General features: G+C 44.4%; 1 protein-coding gene across 1 annotated transcript in view; it reads left to right on the plus strand.

Annotated features, from left to right (window-relative positions):
• The first annotated feature begins 453 nt into the window (after positions 1-453).
• FBXW7 (F-box and WD repeat domain containing 7) overlaps positions 454-13,023 on the plus strand; it is a 178,858-nt gene continuing 166,288 nt past the window's right edge. The window contains exon 1 of the mRNA XM_054065389.1: positions 454-624. The gene's annotated coding sequence lies outside the window, so the exon portion shown is untranslated. The remainder of the gene's footprint in view (positions 625-13,023) is intronic.

A 13,023-nucleotide genomic window follows, 5' to 3' on the forward strand; every position in this document is an offset into this window, starting at 1 on the left:
CGGCCCCGTGCCGCGCCCCGTCCCGCGCGGGGCCCCGCCCCCTGTCCCAGGCTGAACCGTACAGCCGCAGCGGGGGACGGCCTTCTCTGACGTCATCTCGGCGCGCCGCAACGGGGGCGGGGCCTGTTGCCCGGTTACGGCTGTCATCCGCGCGCGCCGCCGCCGCGCTCTCTCTCTCTGTCCCTCCCTCCCTCCCTCTCTCGCTCTCTCTCTCTCCTTCCCCGCCCCCTCCCGGCGCCGCAGGAAAAGCCGCGGATCCCGGGACGCCGCATCCCCCGCGCCCGGCCCTGCCCCCGCCGCCCGCACATGCCGGAGACCGGGGCGTCCGAGGCGCCGCCCCGCGCCTCCCGGTGGGGCCCGTAGCGCCGGGGCCCCGCGGTGCGTGCGGCCCGAGCCCTGCGGGCGGGGGCAGCGCGCGGCGGCTCCATGTGAGCGGGGGCGGCGGCGCCCCTGAGCCGCCGGGACAGCCGCTCCCCCTGCCCGCAGCCCGGCCGGCCCCGGCGGCGGCCCCGGGGCTCACGCACCGCCCGCCGGGGCAGCGGCGACTCCGCCTCGTCGCTGGCATCGCCCGCCTGGCGGGAAGGCGCGAGCGCAGGGAGAGACCGGCGGAGCCCGTCCTAGAAAGTGAGTGCGAGCGGGGGAGAGGGCGGGGAGCCCCGGGACCGGGGGTTGGGGAGGGCTGGGGAGGGATCATGGTGGGGTAGGGAGCTTGGGTGCCCCGGTGGCCTGTAGGGCTGGGGGCCCGACACCGAGGTGGGGGGGGGGGGGGAAGCTGAGTTGCTTGATGCTGGGGGTACGGGGAGAGCTTATTGCCCCAGTTTTGGTTGCCCCGGGGCAGGGGGCCGGGGAGAGTGGGGTGCCCCGGGGCAGGGGGTAGGGGGAGGGAACCGGGTGCTCTGGTGGGCGGGAAGGCTGGGTTCTCCGGGACAGGGGACCGGGTGCCCTGGGACCGGAGGGAGAGCTGGATGCCCCGGGACCGGTGGGCGGGAGAGAGCTGTGCCCCGGTGCTGGGGTAGGGGTGAGCTGTTTGCCCCAGTGCTGGGTGCCCCGGTAGTCAGGAGGGCTGGATTCGCCGGGGTAGGGGGCTGGGTGTCCCGGGACCGGGGTGGGGAGGGCTGGGTGCCCCGGCGCTTCCCACTCGGCTCCTGTTGCTGGCTGCGCCCGCTCCACGCTGGGGAGCACGGGGTGGGAGGGGATTTGGGGGGAAGGGAGCTGCGTGGCCCCGGGAAGGGCTGGGGTCTCCCCCGCGACTTCTGCCGTCCCCTTTGTAGCCCGGAGCGCCGGCCCCTGCGAACAAAGGCGGCTCGGGGGCCGGGGACCCCCGCCCGCGGGAGCCGAGCGGAACCGTCGGGGCGGAAAGTTGTGCGAGGCTGGAAGCGTGGAGCGGCGAGGCTGGCGAGCACCCCAACCCCCCACCCCCCCGAGTTTTTTTTCCTTTAAAGGGTTGAGTGGCTCCTAATAGACCCCGTGGCTGCCTCCTGCCTGCTCATTTACATAACACTTGGGTGGAAAATGCCGCTGTTATTGTCACGGGAAAACGTTATCGAGGAGTTGCTTTATCGCCTTTCTAAAGGCAGTTTCAAAGCCAGAAGTAGTGTTGGCTCTTCCTGTTTATCGGAGAAGTTGCTTCTTCGCGAAGCACCGGCAACTCCTCCTGCTCTCACCCCAGAGCTCTCCCTGAGGCTGGGGAACGAAGGGTCGCCTCTGGGAACGTCTGTGTGCGTGGTGTTTATTTGACTTTGCTTTTTAACGTTTCTGCAGCGCGCAGGATTTCCTTCTGAGCAAAAACGACGGCAAAGCTTAGGTTGTTACAATAGACTGTCTTGACTTGCTCTTAACTGAAGAAGACGCCACAGTATGTAGTCAGGGAAGCTCCGTCCCTGTTAAATTGTACTATTCAGGAGCTAAAATTTATACAACACTTAGTTTCACGCAGAGAGGATGTACTAAAAAGTGGAGAGAGGAGGTTGAATGCTCTTTAATTTGATGAGATGGTGTTCAGCCACAGATCCAGAAATCGTTAACTGTGCAGAAGCTGTTTGCATGAGTCCGGCCTTATCGGTGCTTCCTCTCTACATCTGTCTGGTTGGAGTCTGGAAAGACTTTGAAGGAAGAAGTTGCAGGTTTTGTCTCGTTCTTCGTTCAAAGAAGAATGAAAATCCTGTGAACATCTCGTGAGTCAGTTACTAGTGTCTTGCTCTTCTGCATTTTCTTTACCAGATGGAATTGAAAGTAGAGAAGGAGAAAATGTAGTAGAAATATGTAGTGGCTGAAGATCTAAAGTACATACATGTGAACAAAAAGCCATACACCAGAATTCCAGCAAAATGTGCTTGCTCTGTGCTTTAGTTTTTGTGCTACACACTTGAGAACATGTACAGTCTGTTTCATAGCTGTGTGCTAGTTTCTTCCACTGAGAAAGAGACAGACTGTGAAAACTTGGGGGGAACTTAGACATCAGTAGGAAGTTCAAAGGTAGACAGGGTACCTCACGTTTTGCGGTTCACTTTTAAGACTGAGTATGCTGCCAGGTAGGAAGGCTGTTTGGGTTTTGGTTTTTTGTTTGTTTTGTTTTTTTTTTTTTTTTAGCCAAGAATCTCTCTGTATCTTAAGCTTCCTGTCATCACTGCTGTTACAAAGAGAGGTAAAAGAAGTTGAACTCTCCATTCAGTTCACTCTCTGCTTTTCTTGGCCCCGGAACTAAGAGGTCAGGACAGGAAGTTGCATTCTCTTCAGACCATTGCGTTAAGGAGACGGTCAGTGCTATGCTGTATTTAATATCTACAGGAGCTAAAAGGCACTATGGCCTTTTTTCGATTCGATGATTACACTTGCTTTTATGTCACTTCCTGGTTCCAAACTTATATCTGTCCTTTCCCACTCCAGCATCATCCGGTTTTTAATGGCAGCCTCCTTGTGTCTCTTGATGGCACTTATGCAACATTGTTGGTGTTCCAGGTTCATAAATATCTCCAGAGGATACATCGCTTTGTGTTATTTAAATTATTTTTTTCAAGGTTTAATATTTTCCTACTCCTATTGCAGCTTAGATCTAATCAATGTAGTTCCTTTGTTCAAGCTGAATAATTTGCTCTTATGTTAATTTTTGGAAACATAAATGTTTATTGTAAAGTATGTAAATTTCATTCACATTAACTATTAGAGAAACTTTTATAAGTATCTTTTCAGTTTAGGGAAAGAAATATTTTTTATCTTTAGACTCTTAGACTGGCAAATTTACTTCCCCTCATTATGTGGTACTTTGAAAAAGTCACTCCAGTGGAATTTTTATCTCTGAATCAGTAAAAGAAAGGCATGATGTGTGATGATTTAGGCCTGGCAATGTTATTAAACAGGGAGGAATGCTATTCTTCTGTCTCTTTAAAGTAAGCTAAGTTAAGTATCTTTTGGTCAGCATGTTCTAAACTCAGGCTGTACTTAATGAACATGTTTAATCTTCAGGAATTTTTTCTGAAGAACGCATGCTTGTTAACTGACTACATGTACATTCCATTTGAAGTAATGGAACATGAAGTAGCACTAAGGACCGTATCTGCAGAGCTGCTTCAGCCTTCTCTTGTGTGGGCTGTGTATGTCAGGTAATTCGTGAAAGAGATGATGAGGATTACATGTAATTGCTCTTGAAAATGCTCTTCCATTACAGAAAGTGTTGTGATTTGGTGCATTTGTAGAAATTGATAGATGATTCTGTACTGAAATGCTCCAGATAGTCACAGGATAGACAAAATTTGTCGTTATCACTTCTACGGACATCAGGGTAGCCTCTTGTGGCAGTAAAGGCTACAAAGGCTTAAAATATTTGTTTGATGAAGACCTGGAACCACGTAAGTGTGAAAGTTAACTTACTGTTAACAAACTTCTTAATCTTGCTTTGTGGTCATAAGGCCACTGGATATTACTCAGGCAGTCCTGGCTTAAATCAAGGCAGTTTAACCCAGTGTCCTGTGTCTCAGTAGTCACCCGTGGATGTCTGAAAGACTGTAGGGAGCATTACGTGCTCACAAGTCCTTCTGTGCTCATAACACCCTTCTGGTTGCTATCAGCCTGTGCTTCAGGGCTGTGTGATTTCTGTGTGTTAGGCAACCCTTAGTGACTTCCTCTTGGGTGTTTGGTGGCTTCAGGGAAGAGTGGGCAATTCACTGCTTAGTGACTTATTTGAAATATGCAAGTCATCAGCTGTGTTGGCAACCTCCTGAGTCCTGTGATAGGAAGAATACTTGAACCTTGTCCACTCCTGGCCTCTCACAGATACATATTCAATAGTAAATGGAACACGATTCTCCAGCTTTCACTTTATATATGAGTGAAAAAATGAAGTAATAATTTTTTAGCTCCTTTCTGTGATCAGACAGAATCAGTAAATAAAACATAATGGCTTGATTATGCGCTTACTTTAAGTACACATTTGCTTCTCTCGTTTGAGAACTTTGCATGCGCAAGACATTTTTTGGCTGCAGTGAATGCTGGAGGAATTGCAGCTCACTTGTAAGGAGACATTTTTTGGGCAGAGAGAGGGAATGGGAGCAAGTATTCTGTTGCAGTCTTGTGAATCCTGTGCTCATCCTGTATCAATGTATACATTGCAGCCAAGCATTTTCTGATAGATACCTGATGTGTTTTTTTTGTCAGTAATCTATTATATCTGTAAGCACTTGCACTTGTAGCTGGTATTCCTGAAGTTTATGCGTAAATAAGCCTAGTAATAGTGGGTTTCCTGTTGTGTGAGGGTTCTTTTCCCCTTATATTTACTTCAAAATAGCAAATTTCTTTTCAGACCTTGATCAGAATAATTTAGTTTTTGAAACATAATGCGTGTATGTTATAATAAAATGCATTCACTTGTGTTTGTGCACACTGACAAAACCAGTCTTCATCTCTTCAAGACTGTTCATCTTTGTGAAATTGACAGATCTTCATTATTCAGTAGCTCTTCAATATTTTGTGTTCTCAGTATTCTCTGAAACAACTGCAGTTATTCTTACAAGGGTGAAACAATGTATTTTTTTCCCCAATGCCCTTTTTTTTAAACTTGGCAGCAAACATGTTTTCCCATTTTTTGAGGTAATGGAAGATGTTACTATTGTCTGGAGAATGCAGCACCTGCAGCTTGGATGGTAAGAGGAGGTGTGTGAAACACTCTTGATTGTCCGCAACTAGCTTGCTTAGCTCGGATGAGCTTTGCCTATGTCCAGAGCTGAGAAGATTGGCTTTGTGCGGAGTGCTGAGTGTGTGCTGTTTTGCTGGTACGATTCTCATGTGGTGATTTCAAGAGATGCATGTTCACAAGTAGCTACAAGAGCAAGATTTACTCTCAAACAGCTTATTTTTTTCCCCCTCCTAAATCCCTCCAGCCTGATAAGCGTTGGCTGTTGTGGTATGAACTAGTAGAATTTGTCTTTTTTTTGACCAACCACAAATAAAGATCTAAAATGGGAAGCACAGCTTCTTTTAATTGTATTTGCTGTTTTCAGTTTGGGCTGTAACTTAGAGTGGTACCAATACAATACGTTTTCCAATGCTATTTACCTCGCAGTGTTGGTTTTTTTTTTTTTAAAGAGTTTCCCTTTAATAGTCTTGCAAAAGGTTGAGAGTGCTGTTAGGATTTTGTAACCCAAATACATTATTATGCCGGTGATTAACATTTTGATGTGCCCTAGATGTCACATGGACATGGGTCATTGGGGTTGAGGGGGGGGGGGATGTAATGGGTGTCTTGAAATTGCTCTGTGTTTTTTTGCCTGGTTACACAAGACTGCTTTCTAGTAGCTGCAGTCTCAGGATTGCCTGTGGTAGGTAGTGGATGGACAAGGTGGCCTAAGTGAATTTAGTTTTTCTTGTGACCTGAAATTGAATGGCTCCTTACAACAGAGGAACAGCTCTGAGGTAGTTTAGTTTAAGTAATGCTTCCTGTTTAAAGACTAAGTTGTCCAAAATGTGAATGTTTTCAAGTGCTTTCTTTCTTGAAGGCTTTTCAATGATATGGATGGTGTGAGCTGCCTGTTGCTTCTCTGAAGAAGCAGCACTGAGAGGTCTATGAGCTCTTCAGTGTGGGCAGGCTGAGGTGAGGTGTACTCACAGGGCAGGGCATACTGCTGAAGCAACACTTCCTAAGTACAAGATTTGCCTCCTTACCAAGGCAGGAGAGCTGCCCACAGGTGGAGCCAAGAAGTGTGTATGCATGCTGTAGTGAGACCAGGTCTTATGGACCTGGAGCTATGGGGAAGAGTACACCAGGGGAGGAGGAGTTGCAATAGTTTCCTATAAACTCTTCATAAACCTTCATCAATGAGTCTTGATACTGCAGTATCCTGGGTTGTAGCCATGGATTCATTCTTTCCCATCCCTGGTTCACCACGCATGGATGTCTTTTTGAAAATTAGAAACCTAAACTGATTCTGGAATAATCATAGTGCTTGTTTCTCTTTTCCCTTATCCAGTTTCTTAGCCTTTTGGTCTGATGTCTGAGCTTGTCACTCTCCCTCTTCAGCACTTCTTTCTTAAGTCACTTGTGTAGCTAGGAAGGTGGGAGGAGACCTTGATGTCATACAGGTTGCCAGAACCTTCCTCCGTGTGTTCCCTTGCTGGGATTGTCAAAGAGTGATGGTGAAGAGCTGACTGTACATGGGGTGTCTTTTTGATGGAGAGAAGTACTCCTAAACTTGGTCTTGCAGAGTCAGGGTTGCTCAGCTGAGGCTTTGTGTTGAAGGTTGTGGCAATTGCTTTGAATTTCTGAAGGACAGGAACTGCAAACCCAGGGCGTGTGTTGTTGACAGTATCTGCTTAACTCTGCCCTCTTTGACTGGCTTAAGGTCCTTACTACACGCACTGGCTGTGTGTTCTCACAGATGCTGACGCTTTTGGAGCACACGTATTTCAGGAGGAAGTCTGTCATGTTTTCTTTAGGGTGAAACTTCATGTTTAGATCTGCAGTAGCATGGAGGATCTGCCTACCCTCATAGGTAGTTTGCTGTATTACAAACTGAATGTGAGAGGATATTGCTGTCTTTGCAATGTGATATGCTTTATAGAATAGAATGTGTGTCCTTGTATATCTGCAGGGGTGAAAACAGTCACAATGCCTTCAGAAGCCAGCAGGGTACTTCAGGACAAGGTACTTGTCTTACTATGTGACAAACAAGCCCAAAACACCACAAGCCAAAGCCAATGGGGAAGAAAAGGTTTCAAGCTTTTTCCGAACTTCCCCTTTTTAGAAGGGTGAGCTGCTCAATGTGTTCCCTGGCAAGCACAAGCCTTTCGGCATTGTAGCGTAGTTCATGCTTCACAAGCTGCTTGCTGGCTATTGCAGTAGCCGTAAAATCTGGCATTTCCTTGCTAGACTGGGTACATGCTTTTGTTGATTTCTCCATTGCTTATAAGGCTGTTTTTTAAAGAAAAAAAATCTTCAGCATTCAAGGCTATAACCACTTAATAATGATAAACAAAACTGTGACTTTGGGTTCAGGCCTCTCTGAAGAAACCTTACTTGTATTTTGTGGCCAGGTATAGTCCTGTGGAGCTTGGCATGGTTTTGAATCTTTGTTGAAGATGAGATGTTTACACCTTTGCTCTACTAAACGTGTCTTTGCTGTGCAGTGTTACTTGTGGCCCTGAGCTTGGGTCAGGTGGTCAGTAAACCTGCAGTTTGCCAGGAGTCCTAGCTTCTATTGCTTTTATATCTTGTAATTTTGTTTTAATTCACGCAATGATACTCAAAGCAAGAGATCTTCTAGCACAATAGAAAAGGGCCCTGAAACTGTGATCCTAATAACATTTGTTTCTAAGTTCTGCTCTGGCAGTTTCATCTGTTGTTGCCAGAGCTGATGAATATGTCTTTGGATCCGTGGCATTTCTGTGAGTGGGTGGATCACCGCAATGACAGGTAACTCTTTTTCCTTTACTGCAGTTACAGTAGTGACAGTTTTTATGGATCTTCAGGGCATCTTCAGCATCTTTTAAATGAAGCTAAGGCGAAGTTGCTATGTCTTTTTTTTCTCTCTCTTTTTTTTTTTTTTTTTTAGTGCAAGGAAACTTGACATTGTTAGTTTCCACACCTACCTAGATAGTAGGCCCTATCGGATATTTCAGCAAAATGGAATTTGAAGTAATCAGTTTGCTTGGGACAGTGTGTTTGGGACTTGCTTTTCTTCAAATTTGCTTCTTGTTGCAAGAGTCCTGGGGGTGGGAGACAATGATTTGACCTGCTATGCTCCCCTCCCAACCCCTGCCCCCCCCCGTGCCAACCTGCCCTCCTGGTACATATTTAAATTCTCTGTGTGGCCAAGGAAGGGGCAGATATGCAGCGATTGCATGCCTCTTTGATGACAGGTTAGTTGCATTATTTGTGGTATCAGGGGGTTCTGACTATGCTGTCTCTGACTGGGTTAAGAGCCAGACTCGCCACTGCTTGACTCCTGGCTTGCACTTTGTCTTGCCCTGGATTTGCTCTGAACTACCAGCTGTGCAGGACATGGTCCTGAACGGCCTGTTGATGTTCATGCGACATGGCAAAACATAGCTTTGGTAGCCCCTCAGTAACACAGTAGTACTTCTGACTACGTTTTGACATGATGGAAAGTGATAACATGCATGGAATAGGTCCTACTAAGAATATCTCATGGGCTGTTAATCTTAGGTGGGCTCTAATAAGACAGGTGTCTGAACTTTCAATTTTACAAAGCTGTAATACAGAACTGTGTTTGTGTTCGTGACCCTGATTATCTCCATAATGGCATTTTCTTACGTTGTCTAGACGTTTAACTTAATTTTGGAAGTTTTACGTACCTGAGAGTGCACTAAAGCTAGGGTGGTTCTTAGACATTCCTGGTAGTATTTGATATGTTTCCAGGGCATACTGTTTTTTCGTTTCAGGTTTTGTGTTGTATTCCCAGCTTTACAGCTTATTACCATGGTAAATTTTGCAAATTGTTTTTGTTGTTATTTGTCCTTTGCATACTGTTATGCTTCACTGTTTTGAAATCAAGTAATTCCTGATATGCAACAGAAAAGAAGCTGATGCTGAAATAACTTAGGGTCAAACCTCATTACTGATGTTTGACTGTGCCTGGTGGGAACACTAGATAACACTCAGTATGACTCAGGAGCACAGAGAAGGACTTTTTTGTTTGAAGGGTAGAGGTAGGTGTTGTCCCGTGTCGTGGGGTAGACGTGTGGCTGTCTAGCTAGGGGAGCTGCATGCTGCGATTGCTGACTGCCTATCTAGCAGGTATGCACAGTCATCCCGCTCAGCTTTCATGTTGTTTACATGGGCTGTGGGAACCTTTCGAAAGAGTGCTGGGAATGACTGGAAAAACAAAAGCTTGTTTGGTGGCACAGAAGAAATGTTACTGTTTTGGTACTTCTCATTCCTATTGTTTATTTACACTGCAGTGTGGTGGGAACGAAATTGATTGCGTAGGTTAGGCATGACCTGGCAAAGATTGAAAAAGAGAATCTTAAAATTCAAACAATTTACCCTTCCTTCATAAATCTTCTTGAACTTTGCAAAGATTGAGGGTTCCCAAGGTGTATATTCATTTGTCATTTGCAGGGTTGTCATTTCTTATTGCCTATGAACTGCTTGGTTGGTGTGGAAAGGAATGGTTCCAGACAGCTTCTTCCACTCTCAGCCTCTTCCTGTGCTAGCTATTGCATTAATCTGACTTTCTGGTAATTAATTTTGTGCTGTTGATTTTTTTACCATTTTAGTTTCCTGAATATAAGTGAGAAGGGAACTAAAAATCAAACTTAGTTGGCTCAGTGTGACATGGGATGTGCATTAGAGCTGGCACAGGGGATGCACAGCTGGTGGTGAATCCTTTGGGCACGGGCTGGCCATTAGATCAGCTTAAATGTGCCCTGAAACCTCACGGTTGTGGTCTGATGATCTGCTAACGCTGGTGTGTAGTATGTGCTGCAGCCAAAAGGGCTGATCTTGCTCTTCCCTCCCCCCTTTTTGGCTTTGTGGTTGCGCTATTCACTTCTTAAATCCAGCTGGTTGTGAACCATGTGAGTGCTAGTGCTGCCTGACTTAGCCCTTTGGGTAAGGGAAGCATTGCATTGTCCCTTTTAACAGCAAGACAAATTGAATTAGTATAAAAATGCTTATAATCTATATACTAAACTGTAAAAGTATTGTCATATGTATTGTAGTGTAAACTGTATGCAGGACAAAAACCACCTTCAGCTACTACTGCTGATCCAACCTATGAAATCAAGTGTGCACTTGATCGTCAGAGGTTTTTCCCTGGAGTTCTTTTCATATAACAGTCATTGCTGTGCCGATCTGGACAAGCTAATCCTTTTGTTCAGTAGAGCTACATTTAACATAGCGATCAAAGCTACGATGTGCAGAAATATTAGTATTCAAATCTGTAAACCACAAGGGAAACAAATTGTTCTATGACCAGCAGAACTAACTAAACCTAGTTTCCTGTAGATGTGTATCCTGTGTCTGCTGCTGGTGTATCCCACCACTGGAGTAACAGAGTCCTCGTTACTGTCCTGTTGACCTCTGTGACTTCCCTTATGTTCAGTATGTTCACATCCTGCAGCCTGGCTACTCTGCTACTCCCATATAACCCACCAAACCTTCTTTAGTTTGTTAGCTGGGCTAAAGGCAGCATGTGCTGTGACTGTTGCAGGGCTATGTGTATGCTTGCTGGCTGCAGCCAAAGGCAGGGAGGGGAATCATATTCAAGAATTCTATTGATTGTGGAGTTGGGAGTTTAACTTTTGTTCTGTTATATCTCTCTGTTAGTAGCCATCTCCAGAAAAAAATTAGGATTTCATTACAGGATGCCTCTTTTTGTCTTCCCTTTGTTTTAGGAGTCACTTTTTGCAAAACTGTTGTGCTGCTGAAAAGGTTCATTTATAAAACTTTTAGTAGTTCACTGTTCTTCAAGATCAGTCTTAGTTGATGTTACAGCTTATTATGCTGTTTAGTAAAACATGTAGTCGATTAAACTACAACATAATGTACTTTTATAATTTAAAATTCTGAGTTCAACTGCAGTCTTATAACCATTTCTTAGTGTGTTTTTTTTTTTCCCTATACCTTTTCCTGTGAATTATTCTGCATCAGTTAGTTAACATACCTGATCTTCCTGATGCTTTTTGGCATCTCCTTAAGATGACTGTCATCAACTTTTACCTTCTTTTAAATTGTTTTAGTTTAATTAGCATTTCAGACCATTTTTTACATTGTGTGCCTGTATTCTATTTGTAGTGCACCATTATAATATTCTCCAAAACATTTTATATACCTCCTAACATTTTTTTACTGAATATTGTTCTGAATATAGTACTAAATAAAGATAGTCATTGGACTATCTAGAGTCAACTTGTCTCTTTCTGAATTTGTTGTTAAAATCCAGAAAGTCACTAAATAGAATATTGACCTTGACGTGCTGTCAGTTGTTCATTTTGTATGTCATTTTATTTAGCTTGGTTAGACTGCCTGAAGTTCTTACAGTTCCTTCTCTTGTCTTAGCCTTAATCTTGATGTGAGTCAGTTTTGCCACTTGTTGCTGTCTGGACCATCGGGGAATATGTGAAGTAGTTTGTGCAGAACCATGACTTTTTCTGCTTTTAACCCTTCCCTGCACTTCTTGGTTTCTCCGCCCCCCCAGGCTTTGTTGCTAGGATTTAAATGCAAGTAAAATTTTCCCCTAACACCAAGATTAATTTTACTTAATGCCCTCTTGAGACTTCAAGGGAGGCTTTTTGAAAGTCGCGTTTTTCAGCTGTTTCTCCTCGGTTGCTGCTGCTGTTGTAAAATTATACTAGCCCGAAAAAGCATGTTTCTTTTCAGAAACCACGCTGTGTATAATCTCTGATATCAACCTGCTTATGCTTTACAATAGTATTCTCTAAATAATTGTTTCAGACAGCTTGCTTATGCATGAAGGATTTGTTTGTAACATGCTAAATTATCTTTACTGGTCCTTTTAAATGTAGGCAAGTCCTGAGTTTTGTCACTTTCTTATATGAGATATTTTAAGTAGGATATTAATGTAGTTTTTAAATATTTGAAAATTATTTCTTTTCTGATCACTCCTCTGACATAACTCAGTTCGTATTTCTGCTAATAAAATGACAAAATGCAAAGTACCAGATTTTCTCTAAATGAGGTGTTTATGGTTTAGGTTTGTTAGCTCAATGCCACTTCTTAGTCTGTTAATGTATAGGATGTATAGAAACCCAGAATTTCCCTAATTCTTCACATCTCAAAAACATCTGTAAGTGGTTGCATGAGGGACATAGACAAGATAAGTGTTAGATATTTTTCTTTCTGTGCTTGCTCTCCAGCTACTTTCAGTTTATGGAATCTCTGAGCCAGGGATTGTTTATGTTTATTCAGAAACTCTTGAATGATTTCTTTTCTGCCAGTTTGTCCAGTTTCTCCTTGGACCGATGTAAATTTTTCATCTCCTTTGTATCCTTGCATAACAAATTCAGCAGATCTATTAGCAGTTGTCTGAAGCGTCACTCATGTTTTGAAGGTGGCTCATACTAGCTTCATTAGCTGCTGTCTAGAGCTTGTGTTGGAAGGGGCAATGAACAGTCAGTTACTATCCTTTGCTTTTCTTGTTACTTTCCTCTGGCATAGTCCCTTAAATTGGGCTCTTTGGTCCAAAAGAGACCAATTTCTAGATGCTGTTCTTATATACTTCAGAAATCATTGCTGAAACAGTGCAGATCTGTAAGAAAACATATTTCTTCACTAACTGCTTGTTTTTTTTTTTTTTTATTGCGAAGGAGAGGTGCTATTTGGGCACTGGCGCTTACCACTGTTTCAAGATTTAAATCAACCCTAGGAATAGCAACAGCAACTGAAGTTTAGGATATAGGGGGGATGTTTACTGAAAAATTGCTTGACCTTGTGGAAATGATGGGTACTAAAGTATGAGGAATTCTCATCTGTGTCTCCAGGAAATGGCAATTCCTGTATAGCTGTTCCTGTGGCCGTCTTTTAACACGGTTAGAACATCAACTCAGCAACTC

Source organism: Cuculus canorus, chromosome 4 (genome assembly GCF_017976375.1).
Source record: "Cuculus canorus isolate bCucCan1 chromosome 4, bCucCan1.pri, whole genome shotgun sequence".
Taxonomy (NCBI): Eukaryota; Metazoa; Chordata; class Aves; order Cuculiformes; family Cuculidae; genus Cuculus; species Cuculus canorus.